Consider the following 13792-nt stretch of genomic DNA (forward strand, 5'->3'; position numbering starts at 1 on the left):
TATATATGAGAGTGCTCCAAAAAGTCAGTGAAAAGATGTAATTGAAAGATAAATATTTTGGTGCAAATATTGAAATCCATGCATAGTTTTTTTTTTTAACTTTTATTTAATGAATATAAATTTCCAAAGTACAGCTTATGGGTTACAATGGCTTCCCCCCCATAACGTCCCTCCCACCCGCAACCCTCCCCTTTCCCACTCTGTCTCCCCTTCCATTCACATCAAGATTCATTTTCGATTCTCTTTATATACAGAAGATCAGTTTAGCATACATTAAGTAAAGATTTCAACAGTTTGCTCCCACACAGAAACATAAAGTGAAAAATACTGTTTGAGTACTAGTTATAGCATTACATCTCAATGTACAGCACATTAAGGACAGAAATCCTACATGAGGAGTAAGTGCACAGTGAATCCTGTTGTTGACTTAACAAATTGACACTCTTGTTTATGGCATCAGTAATCACCCTAGGCTCTTGTCATGAGCTACCAAGGCTATGGAAGACCCCTGAGTTAACTGACTTTGATAATTTTTAGACAAGGCCATGGTCAAAGTGGAAGTTCTCTCCTCCCTTCAGAGAAAGGTACCTCCTTCTTTGATGACCCGTTCTTTCCACTTTTCCACTGGGATCTCACTTGTGGAGATCTTTCATTTAGTTTTTGTTTTTTTTTTTTTCCCAGAGTGTCTTGGCTTTCCATGCCTGAAATACTCTCATGGGCTTTTCAGCCGGATCCACATGCCTTAAGGGCTGATTCTGAGGCCAGAGTGCTGTTTAGGACATCTGCCATTCTATGGGTCTGCTGTGTATCTCACTTCCCATGTTGGATTGTTCTCTCCCTTTTTGATTCTATCAGCTAGTATTTGCAGACACTATTCTTGTTTATGTGATCTCTTTGACTCTTAGTCCTATCATTATGATCAATTGTGAACAGAAATTGATCACCGGGACTAGTGAGATGGCATTGGTACATGCCACCTTGATGGGATTGAATTGGAATCCCCTGGTATGTTTCTAACTCTACCGTTTGAGGTAAGTCAATTTGAGCATGTCCTGAATTGCACATCTCTTCCCTCTCTTATTCCCACTCTTATATTTAACAGTGATCACTTTTCAGTTAAGTTTCAGCACTTAAGAAGAATTGTGTATTGATTACAGTATTCAACCAAAAGTATTAAGTAGAACAAACAAAACAAATACTAAGAGGGAAATCCATGCATGGTTTTTCACAATATACATTTTGCATGAACTTTTAGAAAGACACCTTGTATGCAGATTTCAAAACTTTTTGTATTGACATAAACTTATCCTTTAAATTCTGTTCTCATGAACTTTTGAAGTACTCTCCTATGAGTCAACTCTTTAGAAAGAAGAGGTATATTTGGCTCATAGATTTGGAGGTGCAGTGTAAAGAGACTCGTCTTGTGGGGGCCTTCTTGCTGGCAGAGCGCTAAGGCAGCCCAGCCATGCCTAGGGAGCAGGAATGTAGTGTGTCTGGTCTCCCTCTTAGTATAAAACCACTGGAACTCAATCATGAGGGCTTTAGATAATGATCTCATCTAGTCCCAGTCACTTCCCAAAGACCCCCATCTCTGAACATTATCATCAAAATATCTCACATTGGGGGTTATATTCCAATGCATGAAGACTTTCCCAGGGGAGCACTGAAACTATATCCAAACCACAGCACCTAATTAAATATTTTCCTTTGAAACTTTTATTTAACATAAGTTGAATCCTCTTATTTTATCCTCCATGACACTGGTATCATGAGGCTCTTTTGGACTCAACGATATAATTCCTTTAATTGAATTTTTACCAAGTAGGAGATTTTCCAGGGTTCAGGTCTCTTTCAAGGGCTATATTTCCAAACACTGAGACTTCTCTGGAGCCAAGACCATGAGCTGTGCCCCGGCCAGTGTAATTCCACCCTGTTGTGCTTGTGGTGGGTTCTGGAATCTCATGGTCTCCTCATTTCGTATTTTAGATCTCATGCTGAAACTTACTTCGTGTTTTCCTCTTCCGGCTTCAGGTTCTTGGCATTTGGGCATTGCTCTGTCTTTGGAGGTCAGCAATGTTTTTTTCTTCATTTTTGTCTAATTTTACCCAGCCTTTAAAATGTTTAGAATGAGATGGAATTCTGTTTTATTTCAATATACTTTGTTATGAAGCTTGAATTCAGTCAAATTAAAATTAAAAATTTGATTTTTCATACAATTGTAAATTTATGTACACTGAGTTTTACTGCCTTTTTCCTAAGATTGTTGCCACACATGAACAAAAAGTATTGTTAAAGTGTTTATATTCTTTTAGGCTTTTCTCCTCATTATCTGAAGAATATAGGTTTCAGCATAACTATATTATTACTATTATATAATGTTGAATAATATATTGTTTTTTTCTAAATTGAGATAATATAAATAATATATTGATGATATTTATACTTACATATTACATTGATGTTTTTCTAACTGGCTAATGAATTGTATAAAGTTTGAATTACATTAGAAAATCAGAAGGAAAGCTTTAAAGGAGTTTTGGTGTCAAAGAAGAGCTCAAATACTAAGATGTTAAAGCTACACTTAAATAAAGTTATTATAATCCAAAGCCTTACTTCAGGACTCACAAACAATTCTACCTTTTTAATGCTGAATTTTGACACAACTTTAGTAGTGACTTTTGCTATCATAGCTCAGAGACTGGGGTAGAAATCTGAAATGTTCAAAGGCTGACTCACAATGAGCAATGTGTCAAGTAGAATGGATAAGTTCTAATACTAGCCTGATCACTGCATTTTCAATACTACAGATAAATATATGAATAGAAAAATGTATCAGATGGTTGTTATCTTGGAAATGAGCAAGAAGACATGCTATTTAACAACTCTTTTGTGTTTAACATGATCAGGTCTTGGATTTGCTATGTAAAATCTTTAATTGGAATGTATCCATCTAATTCACCTATGTTTGCATTCATCTGACACACTCCCTCACTGATAGTGCATTGATGGTCATTGCTTTATATTTTCTCAATGACTTTTCTGTATTTATGTTTCCATTGCTAAATACTTTTGCTTGGGGTTGCCATCTGACTTTTTAAATTATGTTCCTATCTTCAATCAGATTCTGGAAAGTTTTGTTAGCCTTGTAGACATTTTCTCCCCTTTATGGGACTGATGTTGAAGTATTGATGCTGATGATGAAGTATTGTTTACTATGATTATTACCATAGCACAGTTAGGGTTGATTGAATTCTTGCTACTACTTAGGCCCACACAGTGTTTTTATATATAGTCTCTTGTTTTAATTTGAAAAAAAAAAAAAAACAACTATAGAGTAGAAATTGTTATAAATCTACTTTGCTGATGCCTAGAGTTCTAAGTGCCTTATCTAACTACCCAGTGAGAAAGTGACAGAGTCACAGTCTATACTTGGGGAAAAATGTTTGTTTCAGAGCACCTGTTCCCACTTGACCTTGCACTGATTGTGGGAATAAAGAAAGAGAAAGACCTCCCCCATGCTTCCAAATCATAATGTATCAGGTCAGGATTGTAGTGATCATCCTCATTTTATATGTGAGAAAATAGATCTAGAAGGCTGTGTGTTATCTATACCCAAAATCCCATTAGCTGTTAGCCAACCTGGGACTGGAATCATGGTCTTCAGACTATTAGTCCTGAGACTTTCCAATGTCATTTCCCTCCCATTTATTCCCATTCCAGAGCTACATTTCTTGATAAGTGAACCATTTCATATTCAGAGCTGCCTGGGAGTGATCGGTCATTAAGTGGTTGTGGAGATGTATATATAAATGGCTAATGGTATGCTACATATGTGAAAAAATGACTATTTCAGCTATTAGTAGAGTACAGACTCCAAGTGTTTAAAATATGATCATTACTTTTCTTTCTCTTTCTTCTTTTTTCTGTAAGCTATGCATCCCTTGTAACCCAGTGAATTAAGGATGGATATTTGTAACATAATCTGAAGAATTAGAAGTACAAACTCTGAGTTTCAAATAAAGCCTTAGCAAACAAAGAAAGTCAATGTGAAAACTACTCTGTAGTACCCAGCTAAGTAATGTAGAGAGCTATCTCACATGGAACTTTTTCTTATATCTGGAATGGAAAGTTTATGGCTTTATAAAGCATGGAAGCTTTGTAGTTAAAATACAGAAGCATTGTCATTGTCCATTTGATCTGTCATGTGGGCCAGTTGTCCCAAAACACTACCTTTTTAATTTTTTTTTTTTATTTTTGACAGGCAGAGTGGACAGTGAGAGAGAGAGACAGAGAGAGAAAGGTCTTCCTTTGCCGTTGGTTCACCCTCCAATGGCCGCCGCTGCAGCCGGCGCACCGCGCTGATCCGATGGCAGGAGCCAGGATCCAGGTGCTTTTCCTGGTCTCCCATGGGGTGCAGGGCCCAAGCACCTGGGCCATCCTCCACTGCACTCCCTGGCCATAGCAGAGAGCTGGCCTGGAAGAGGGGCAACCGGGACAGAATCCGGCGCCCCGACCGGGACTAGAACCCGGTGTGCCGGCGCCGCAAGGTGGAGGATTAGCCGATTGAGCCACGGCGCCGGCCTACCTTTTTAATTTTTAAAATACTGATACAATATGGTAAAGGATTCAGTCTTTTGAAGCTAGCAATATACAGGAATCATATGACTATAATCTCAGATGGGAGGATTTTTAGAGAATATTATCCCTATTTAAGATGTCAGCTTGTTGTGTCTGAGGATCAGAGTTCTTTGCTTATGAACAGCACATATGCCTAAATGAAGACATTTTCCTAGCTCATCACACCTATGTGTAGTAACTCTTAATAATAGCTTCCAATTCCATCAGGGAGAAAGCAGTTAAGTGCCCATACTCATACCTCCTTTGTTGAACCTGACAGGCAAGGTGACATTGTGATGATGCATTACCAATGATGGAGTTGCAAGGAATTGAACAGACTAAGCATTATTATCCTGAGTAGCCAAAACCACATTTGTCAAGGGAATAATTCATCAGGTGCCCAAAGGTTAAAAGTTAGATTTTCAAAAATCAAAAATGACTAATCAAAATAAAACTTAGAAGATTAGCTTATTGCTTTGTGAATACTTTCCTCTATTCTTTGTTCTCAACTTTTAGGAATATATTCCTGCTTTATTTTAAAAACTTTTAATAGTACTTAAAACACAATTTTCATTAACATTTTATGTAATCTGTTTGCTTATTTAATATTTAGCAACTGACAATGCTAATTACTTTAGATTTTGTTCTCCTTGTTGAAAAACCTGAGAGGTTGGCCGGCGCCAGGGCTCACTAGGCTAATCCTCCGCCTTGCGGCGCCAGCACACCGGGTTCTAGTCCCGGTCGGGGCGCCGGATTCTGTCCCGGTTGCCCCTCTTCCAGGCCAGCTCTCTGCTGTGGCCAGGGAGTGCAGTGGAGGATGGCCCAAGTCCTTGGGCCCTGCACCCCATGGGAGACCAGGATAAGCACCTGGCTCCTGCCATCAGATCAGTGCGGCGCGCCGGCCGCAGCGTGCTGGCCGCGGCGGCCATTGGAGGGTAAACCAACGGCAAAAGGAAGACCTGTCTCTCTGTCTCTCTCTCTCTCTCTCTCACTGTCCACTCTGCCTGTCAAAAAAGAAAAGAAAAGAAAAGAAAAACCTGAGAGGTTAGGTTTTTCCTCACATGAGCAGCCAGTATTTTTAAAATTTAGGGTTAACTCAAATAAGATTCCTCAACTGTAGCTTGCTGCAGAAAAGAGTTTGGCAAAATGAGAAGGCATATTCTTTAGTAATCTCAACTCTGTATGAGTTTTCACATTGCTAATTAGTAAATACTCATTCAATGCCTGTTCACCTGCCAATTCCTGTTAGGTACTGGGGTTATCAAAGACATCCCCGCTTCCCATGAATTCCCTGTATGGGTAGAGACATACAAGTAAATAGCATATATATATATAGCAGTGTGATTAGAGAGAAGAAGATGATGTGCCCTTGTCTCTAAAAGGTATTGGGCAATCTTGCATACTGGAGGTGACAGTGGAGATGAATCTTACTGTACAGAAATCAAGTCAACCATGCAAAAGGAATGGGAAAGGGACTCCAATCCTAAAGCAACTATTGTGCCACATTGGCAAGCACTCCTGGAAATGATTTCATCTAAACAAAATCACCCCCACCTAACACTCTTTTAAAAATTATTTATTTTAATCTTTTTTGAAAAGCAGGAGAGGAAGAGACAGACAAACATATCTTCCATCTGCTGATTTAGAACCCAAATACCAGCAATAGGCCAGGCAAAAGCCCGATATCCGAAACTCTATTTAGGTTTTCCATGTGTGTGGCAGGGACCCAAGCATTTGAGCCATTACATGCAGCTTCTCAGGGTATGTATTAGCAGGAAGCTGGTTTGGAAGCAGAGGAGATGGGACTTGAGGTAGGCACTCCAATAAGGGATGCTGATGTCCCAAGAGGGAGATTAAACCAGCTGCACCAAACGCAGCTCCAGCCCCCAATGCTCTTAGAACTACAGTTTGACTTAGAAATTCTCCCTTCTTCTCATCACCTAAAAACCTAAACTACGAAGAAGACTGCACTTGACAGATTAATGATATTACATTATTTAATAACTTCCTAATTTAAATAAAGGGTGATACTTGCAGTAAAAAAATCCCTAAACTGACTGTGACATGCAAATATTATGTAACACATACATATTATTGGTGCTGTGCCTGTTCATTTGCATTCCAATGATCATATTCTTTGTTTTCTTCATTTTCGTTGTTTATGTTTGTCTTCTTTAAAAAAATAGACTTATTTATTGGTTTGTTTGAATGACAGAGTGACAGAAGAAGAGAAAGAAAAAAAAAAAAGGCCAGCGCCGTGGCTCACTAGGCTAATCCTCTGCCTGCGGCGCCGGCACCCCGGGTTCTAGTCCCGGTCGGGGCGCCGGATTCTGTCCCGGTTGCTCCTCTTCCAGTCAGCTCTCTGCTGTGGCCCAGGAGTGCAGTGGAGGATGGCCCAAGTGCTTGGGCCCTGCACCAGCATGGGAGACCAGGAAAAGCACCTGGCTCCTGGCTTCGGATCAGCGCAGCACCGGCCGCAACACGCTGGCTGTAGCGTGCCGGCCGTACTGGCCATCTGGGCAGTGAACCAACGGAAGGAAGATCTGTCTCTTTCTCCTCACTGTCTAACTCTGCCTGTCAAAAAAAAAAAAAAAAAAAAAAAAAAGAGAAAGAGACAAACACACACACAAAGACACACACAGAGAGAGGTCTTATAAATACACACACACACACACACACAGAGAGAGAGAGAGAGAGAGAGAGAGAGAGAGGTCTTCTACCTGTTGGTTAACTTCTTAAATGCCTGCAACAGCTGAGTCTGGTCAAGATTGAAGTAAGGAGTCAGGAATTCAATCCGAATTTCCCACATGGTGACAGAACCAAAGTACTTAAGTCATCAACCATTTCTTTCAGGTCCATTAGCAGTGAGCTGCATTGGAAATGGAGTAGCTGTGACTTTAACCTTCACTTTGATGCATAATGCAATGTCCCGAGTGATGGTTGAAACTGCTGTTTCACAAAGCCCACCCTGATATTGTCTTCTTTGACAGAAGCTAATTTTATTACTCTTTTTAAAGATTTATTTATTTATTTGAAAGTCAGAGTTACACAGAGAGAGAAGGAGAGGTGGAGAGAGAGAGGTCTTCCATCTGTTAGTTCACTCCCCAATTGGCCGCAATGGCTGGAGCTGCGCCAATCCGAAGCCAGGAGCCAGGAGCTTCCTCAGGGTCTCCCACACAGGTGCTGGGATCGAAGCACTTGGGCCATCTTCCACTGCTTTCGCAAGCCATAGCAGAGAGTCAGATCGGAAGTGGAGCAACCAGGACTCGAATCAGCGCCCATATGGGATGTTGGCATGTCAGGCGGTGGCTTCACCTGCTACACCACAGTGCCAGCTCCACTAATTTTATTTCACTCAGCATTCTCTAGGTAGCTACTGTATGTTATACTTAATACAATCTTTTTAATATGCATTGATTTGAATCCAAGAATTGTTCTATTGTGTCAGTTCATTAAATCATTTTTTGTCTTTTTATTTAAAAACATTTCAAAGAATTCAGGAAAGTATAGAGTACAATGAATATACATATTTAACAACTTTTAATATTTTGTCATATATACTTCATATGTAAATGTTGTATATATATACACAAATACATACACACACACACACACACTTTCCTTGACAGTGGGGATGGCTATATTGATATAACACAAGATGGGATTCATGGCAAAGACAATAAAGTGAGGAAAAAAGGTATACTATTTGTAAGGGACATAATCAGTGAATACAACATTTTAAAATATATATATATGTATATATATAAAAGATAATATGGCATCCACACATTTTTATTATATATATAATATATATAAACTTATATGACACCGAACATGCAGACTTTATAGAATGTTTGTTTTAGATCTATAATTTTTTGATATCAAGAGTAATACCCAAATTATTATAAGAAAAGTTGTACTTCAATTGAAATAATTTACTTCATGGAGATTTTGCTGTCAGATGCACATGATTGTAAATGTGTTAACTCTTGATCAGTTGTGTTTATAAAGAAATTTTTCTAGTTTTTACTGACCTACTTTTTTACAGTCCATTAAACAACTACTTCAATACAAAATCCAGATGCTTTCATCATCTACAAACCACATAGGACAAAATGTTCCTTCTTATGCACAGACTAGGTAAAAACTGAGACACATTGGTTAAACTTCAGATCCCTGGAAGTATTAGCGCTTAATGTGTTTCAAATCCTGTAGATGTTGAGATTCTGAAATTTTCCTTATGGAATCCCAATAGTGCATTACACAGAACTTTAGGAAATCAGATGCTCCTTTCTTCAGGTTTTTTTTTTTTTTTTTTTTTTTTTTTTTTTTTTTTTTGGTAAAACACAGTGGCATAATGAGGATAATGTGTGCTGGCTTCTCAGTTTTTATAACAGTTCCTGGAGTGGATCTTTTCAAGCATAGTAATGGAGATGAATTGTAATAGCCTAAAGGTTGTGGAAAACCAGAAATTGTGATTTGAAGCTGCTTTATAGCTGCTACTGGAGTTTTACATGATTTGGTCAGAGGTGTGGTCAGCAGTTTCAACAATCCCATTGAAAATTTTATCTATATATAAATATTCTTATGCTGAGCAGTTGTTAGTGTTGAAAAATATGTTCCGCGTTTTTCCATCCATTATGCATTTCCTGCTTTTGTGGGAATGAAGACCACTCATTGAATACATTTGCTAGTTTCACTGCCAATTGAAATGTATGAATAATTGATACACACTGGATTTGTTATCTTTCATTGCAAATCCCTTTATACATTATACCAGGATTATGATTTAGGAAATTAGGTAGGTGTGAATCACTTTTCAGAAGTCTAATCTTACTGTCTATTGCCTCAAATACTTTTGCTTCATCTTTTTTCAAAAATTTAATTCGCTATAGAAATAAGATTAAAAAAAAAAAAACAGCTACCACTTAAGCTATTCTTTTACTCTACAGTTCTTCCAGTCTTCTGAGTTTCTGTTTGGAAATGAAAGTTCATGATAAAATCCACTGTGCCAAAAGATGTCATAATTAACACTATGCGAACTCTCATTGGACTGCTTTTCATTTGTGAAATCTTTTTGTTTTTTTTTTAAACTTTTATTTAATAAACATAAATTTCCAAAGTACAGTTTATGGATTACAATGGCTTCCCGCCCACCATAACTTCCCTCCCACTCGCAACCCTCCCATCTCCCACTTCCTCTCTCATTCCATTCGCATCAAGATTCATTTTCAATTCTCTTTATATGCAGAAGATCAATTTAGTATATATTAAGTAAAGATTTCAACAGTTTGCACCCACACCAAAACACAAAGTGTAAAATACTGTTTGAGTACTACTTATAGCATGAATTCACATTGTATAACACGTAAGGACAGAGATCCTACATGAGAAGTAAGTGCACAGTGACTCCTGCTGTTGACTTAACAAATTGACACTCTTGTTTACAGCATCAGTAATCACTGTAGGCTCTTGTCATGAGTTGTCAAAGCTATGGAAGCCTTTTGAGTTTGCTGACTTCGATCTTATTCAGACAAGGTAATAGTCAAAGTGAAGTTCTCTCCTCCCTTCAGAGAAAGGTACCTCCTTCTTTGATGGCCTGTCCTTTCCACTGGGATCTCACTCGCAGAGATCTTTCATTTAGGTGTTTTTTTTTTCTTTTTCTTTTTCTCTTTTTCTCTTTCTTTCTCTTTCTTTCTCTCTCTTTCTCTCTCTCTCTTTCCTTCCTTCCTTCCTTCCTTCCTTCCTTCCTTCCTTCCTTCCTTCCTTCCTTCCTTCCTTCTTTCTTTCTTTCTTTCTTTCTTTCTTTCTTTCTTTCTTTCTTTCTCTCGCCAGAGTGCCTTGGCTTTCCATGCCTAAAATACTCACATGGGCTCTTCAGCCAGATCCGAATGCCTTAATGGCTGATTCTGAGGCCAGAGTGCTGTTTAGGATATCTGCCATTCTATGAGTCTGCTGTGTATCCCACTTACCATGTTGGATCTTTCTCTCCTTCTTAATTCTATCAGTTAGTATTAGCAGACACTGGCCTTGTTTATGTGATCTCTTTGACTCTTAGTCCTATCATTATGATCAATTATGAACTGAAACTGATCACTTTGACTAGTGAGATGGCATTGGTACATGCCACCTTGATGGGATTGAATTGGAATCCCCTGGCATGTTTCTAACACATTGGTGAAATCCTTTGACCCAAAACCATTTAAACATATGGAATCACTCAGGGAAACAGTACCTAGTAAGTTCTGGTCAAGGATTCTTTGTAATTTCTTTTGAAAGGGATCCCAAAATTTGTCTTTATTCTAGGGTGGGTATTTGTCATAGTAGTTAAGACACCACTTGGGAAGTCTGTATTTCCTATCAGAGTACCTGGGATCAAGTTGCAATTCTGCTGGTTAGAGCTTCCTGCTGCTGTATACTCTGGAAGGCAGCAGGTAATGACATTGTTTGGCCCCTTTCACCCACATAGGCTGCTTGGATTGAATTCCTGACTCCTGGCTTTGGCCTAGCACAGCCCTGGCTGTTACAGGCCTTTGGGGGGAGTGAACCAGAGGATGGAAGATCTCTCCTTTACTGTTATTTATCTGTCTGTCTGTCTGCCCCTCTTTCTGTGTCTCTTTGTCTTTCAGCTACATAAAACAAGTTCTCCTTATTCTAAAGTAATATTATAACACCTCAAATTGCTATTGAGATTTATAGTTTTTAAGCCTTTTCATGGGCAAAATTGTATACATTGCATAAGAAAATAACTAGGAGGGCATAGATTCCAATTCTGATCCTTCCTCTGCTTACTCTCTTGTCTCAATCTGAGCAGGGCCTTCAGGAGAGATTGCCTGCCCTGGTGGTCTCAGTTCTCTCTGAACGGTTATCTGAGGTACTTTGCACAGCATGGCCCCTGGTTCTGAGTTCCCTTTCAGTTGGTTTCAAGCCTGTAGTGGGAATAGGTAGTTTTTGGCTTTTAGTAATTCTTGGAATCTCTCATCTACCCCAAGAACTCTTCCTGTGAACTTTCATCAGTGTGAACCATATTCTATGCATGAGATACCTAGCGCAGTATTTTTTTTCCTGACTAGACTCTGATCAATCTGTCTCTATCCATACCCATTTACTCCTTCTGAAAATAGGGATCAAAATACTCATTTTAGTGATGATGAACTCTGGGGATAGAATAACAGATAAACCAGCAGTGAGGAAAGGTGCCATATCCAAAGAGAAGCTAGGAAAGGTTGGTGAAAGGAAAATAATTTAACTTTTCACTGCTCTTTCCTTTGTCCCAAGCACAGTGACCACAAGGTAAATGTCATTATTTTCATTTTTCAGGTGAGGAAGATGAGGCTCATAGATGTTATACAGCGCACGGCTAATACTATGGGATTAGAGCCCAAATCTGTCTTCTAACATATATATACATATATATATATATATGATTTATTTTATTTATTTGAAAGATAGAGTTACAGAGAGAGGTCTTCCATCCGTTGGTTCACTCCCCAGATGGCACTATGCACTGATCCAAAGCTAGGAGCCAGGAGCTTCTTCTGGGTCTCCTACATGGGTGTAGGGGCCCAAAGACTTGGACAATCTTCTACCGCTTTCCCAGGCCATATCAGAGAGCTGGATCAGAAGAGGAGCAGCCGGGGCTAGAACTGGAGCCCATATGGGATGCTGGTGCTTCAGGCCAGGGCTTTAACCTGCTGTGCCACAGCTTCAGCCCCTAAACTTTCATTTTTTATTTTGTTTTGTTTTCCTGTCTACCATGATGTGTACTTTTGGGAAGCTTCCAGATGTAAAATCCCTATTAACAATGTTAAATTAAGCAGTCTTTGTTTTCAGGGATGGGATTTGTAGTCATTGACAGAGTGCAAAACAGAAATTCTGTTTTATAACATAAATTAAAGAAAAATGTAATTCCTTTAAAGCACAGACACACTTTTTTGAAGGAGAGTACATTATATAGGCTTATAGTATTTTTATTTTAAGGATTTATTTATTTGAAACACAAAGTTACAGAGAGGCAGAGGCAGAGAGAGAGATAGAGAGAGAGAGAGAAAGAGGGAGAGAGAGTCTTCCATCCACTGGTTCACTCCCTAGATGGCCGCAAGGACAGGAGCTGCATCAATCCAACACCAGGAGCCAGGAGCCTCTTCCAGGTCTCCCACATGGTGCAGGGGCCCAAGGACTTAGGCCATCTTCTGCTGTTTTCCCAGGCCATAGCACAGAGCTGGATTTGAAGTGGAGCGGCTGGGACTCGAACTGATGCCCATATGGGATGCCAATTCTGCAGACTGGGGCTTTAACCTGTTGTGCTACAGTGCTGACCCCAGAAATATTATTGCTCATATATCTACGTAAATGGCATCTTCAAGTACCATGTTTCTATTTTTACAATAGGGTGTTTTTTCCCCACGGGTTTTTGATAACCTGTTTAATTTTATCATCAAAAATAAGAAAAGGAGGTTCATAAACTATCTTTGGACAATACAAATCTCTGATATAAAGGAGAAAAAAGAACCCCAAATAACCATTGATCAGATGGGGAAGTCAGACACCACAGCAGGTACAAATTCCCTCCTCTAGTTTTAAGTTTTTAAACCTTGGAAAGACTTGAGGTTTCTGTGTGATAAAATTAAGGATCTTTGAAATTTGTTGAAGACATTCCTTCTTGTTTTTGGCAGTTTTACAGGTCAAACAATGCAGTTTATTTAAAGAAAATAACATGAAAACATGATTTAACAGCATGACAGGATACGCGAAGAGAACTTCAAAAGCGCTTGACAGCTATAGAGGATGAGCTCATGTTTTGTGGAATGTGGAGAGGACAGGTGAGCACAGACCTCAAATTTCTCACATTTATGATACCTGGGAGGTCTACAGACTACTGTGGGAAGCACTGATTTAAGGAAGGAAAACTTTAACCAGACACACACAGATGAAAGAGCCGATACTGGTATAGTAAAAAGGAATCTTAAAGAATGCAAGTATAGCTTCCAAAAATTTTGTTCATGTTCACTTAATTTATTTTTGCTTTGCTTCCCATCAGACTTTGGTTTTTGAATTCATTTGCTCAGGGCCATGCCACCCTGGCTTGTGATCACCTTAGAGTTTACAGGTTCAGCAAAGCTTTACCCAGAGAGGAAAAAACAAAGACCACCTAAGAGAGTTAGGCATCAGATCA

The sequence above is a fragment of the Oryctolagus cuniculus genome, chromosome 3 (genome assembly GCF_964237555.1).
Source record: "Oryctolagus cuniculus chromosome 3, mOryCun1.1, whole genome shotgun sequence".
Taxonomy (NCBI): Eukaryota; Metazoa; Chordata; class Mammalia; order Lagomorpha; family Leporidae; genus Oryctolagus; species Oryctolagus cuniculus.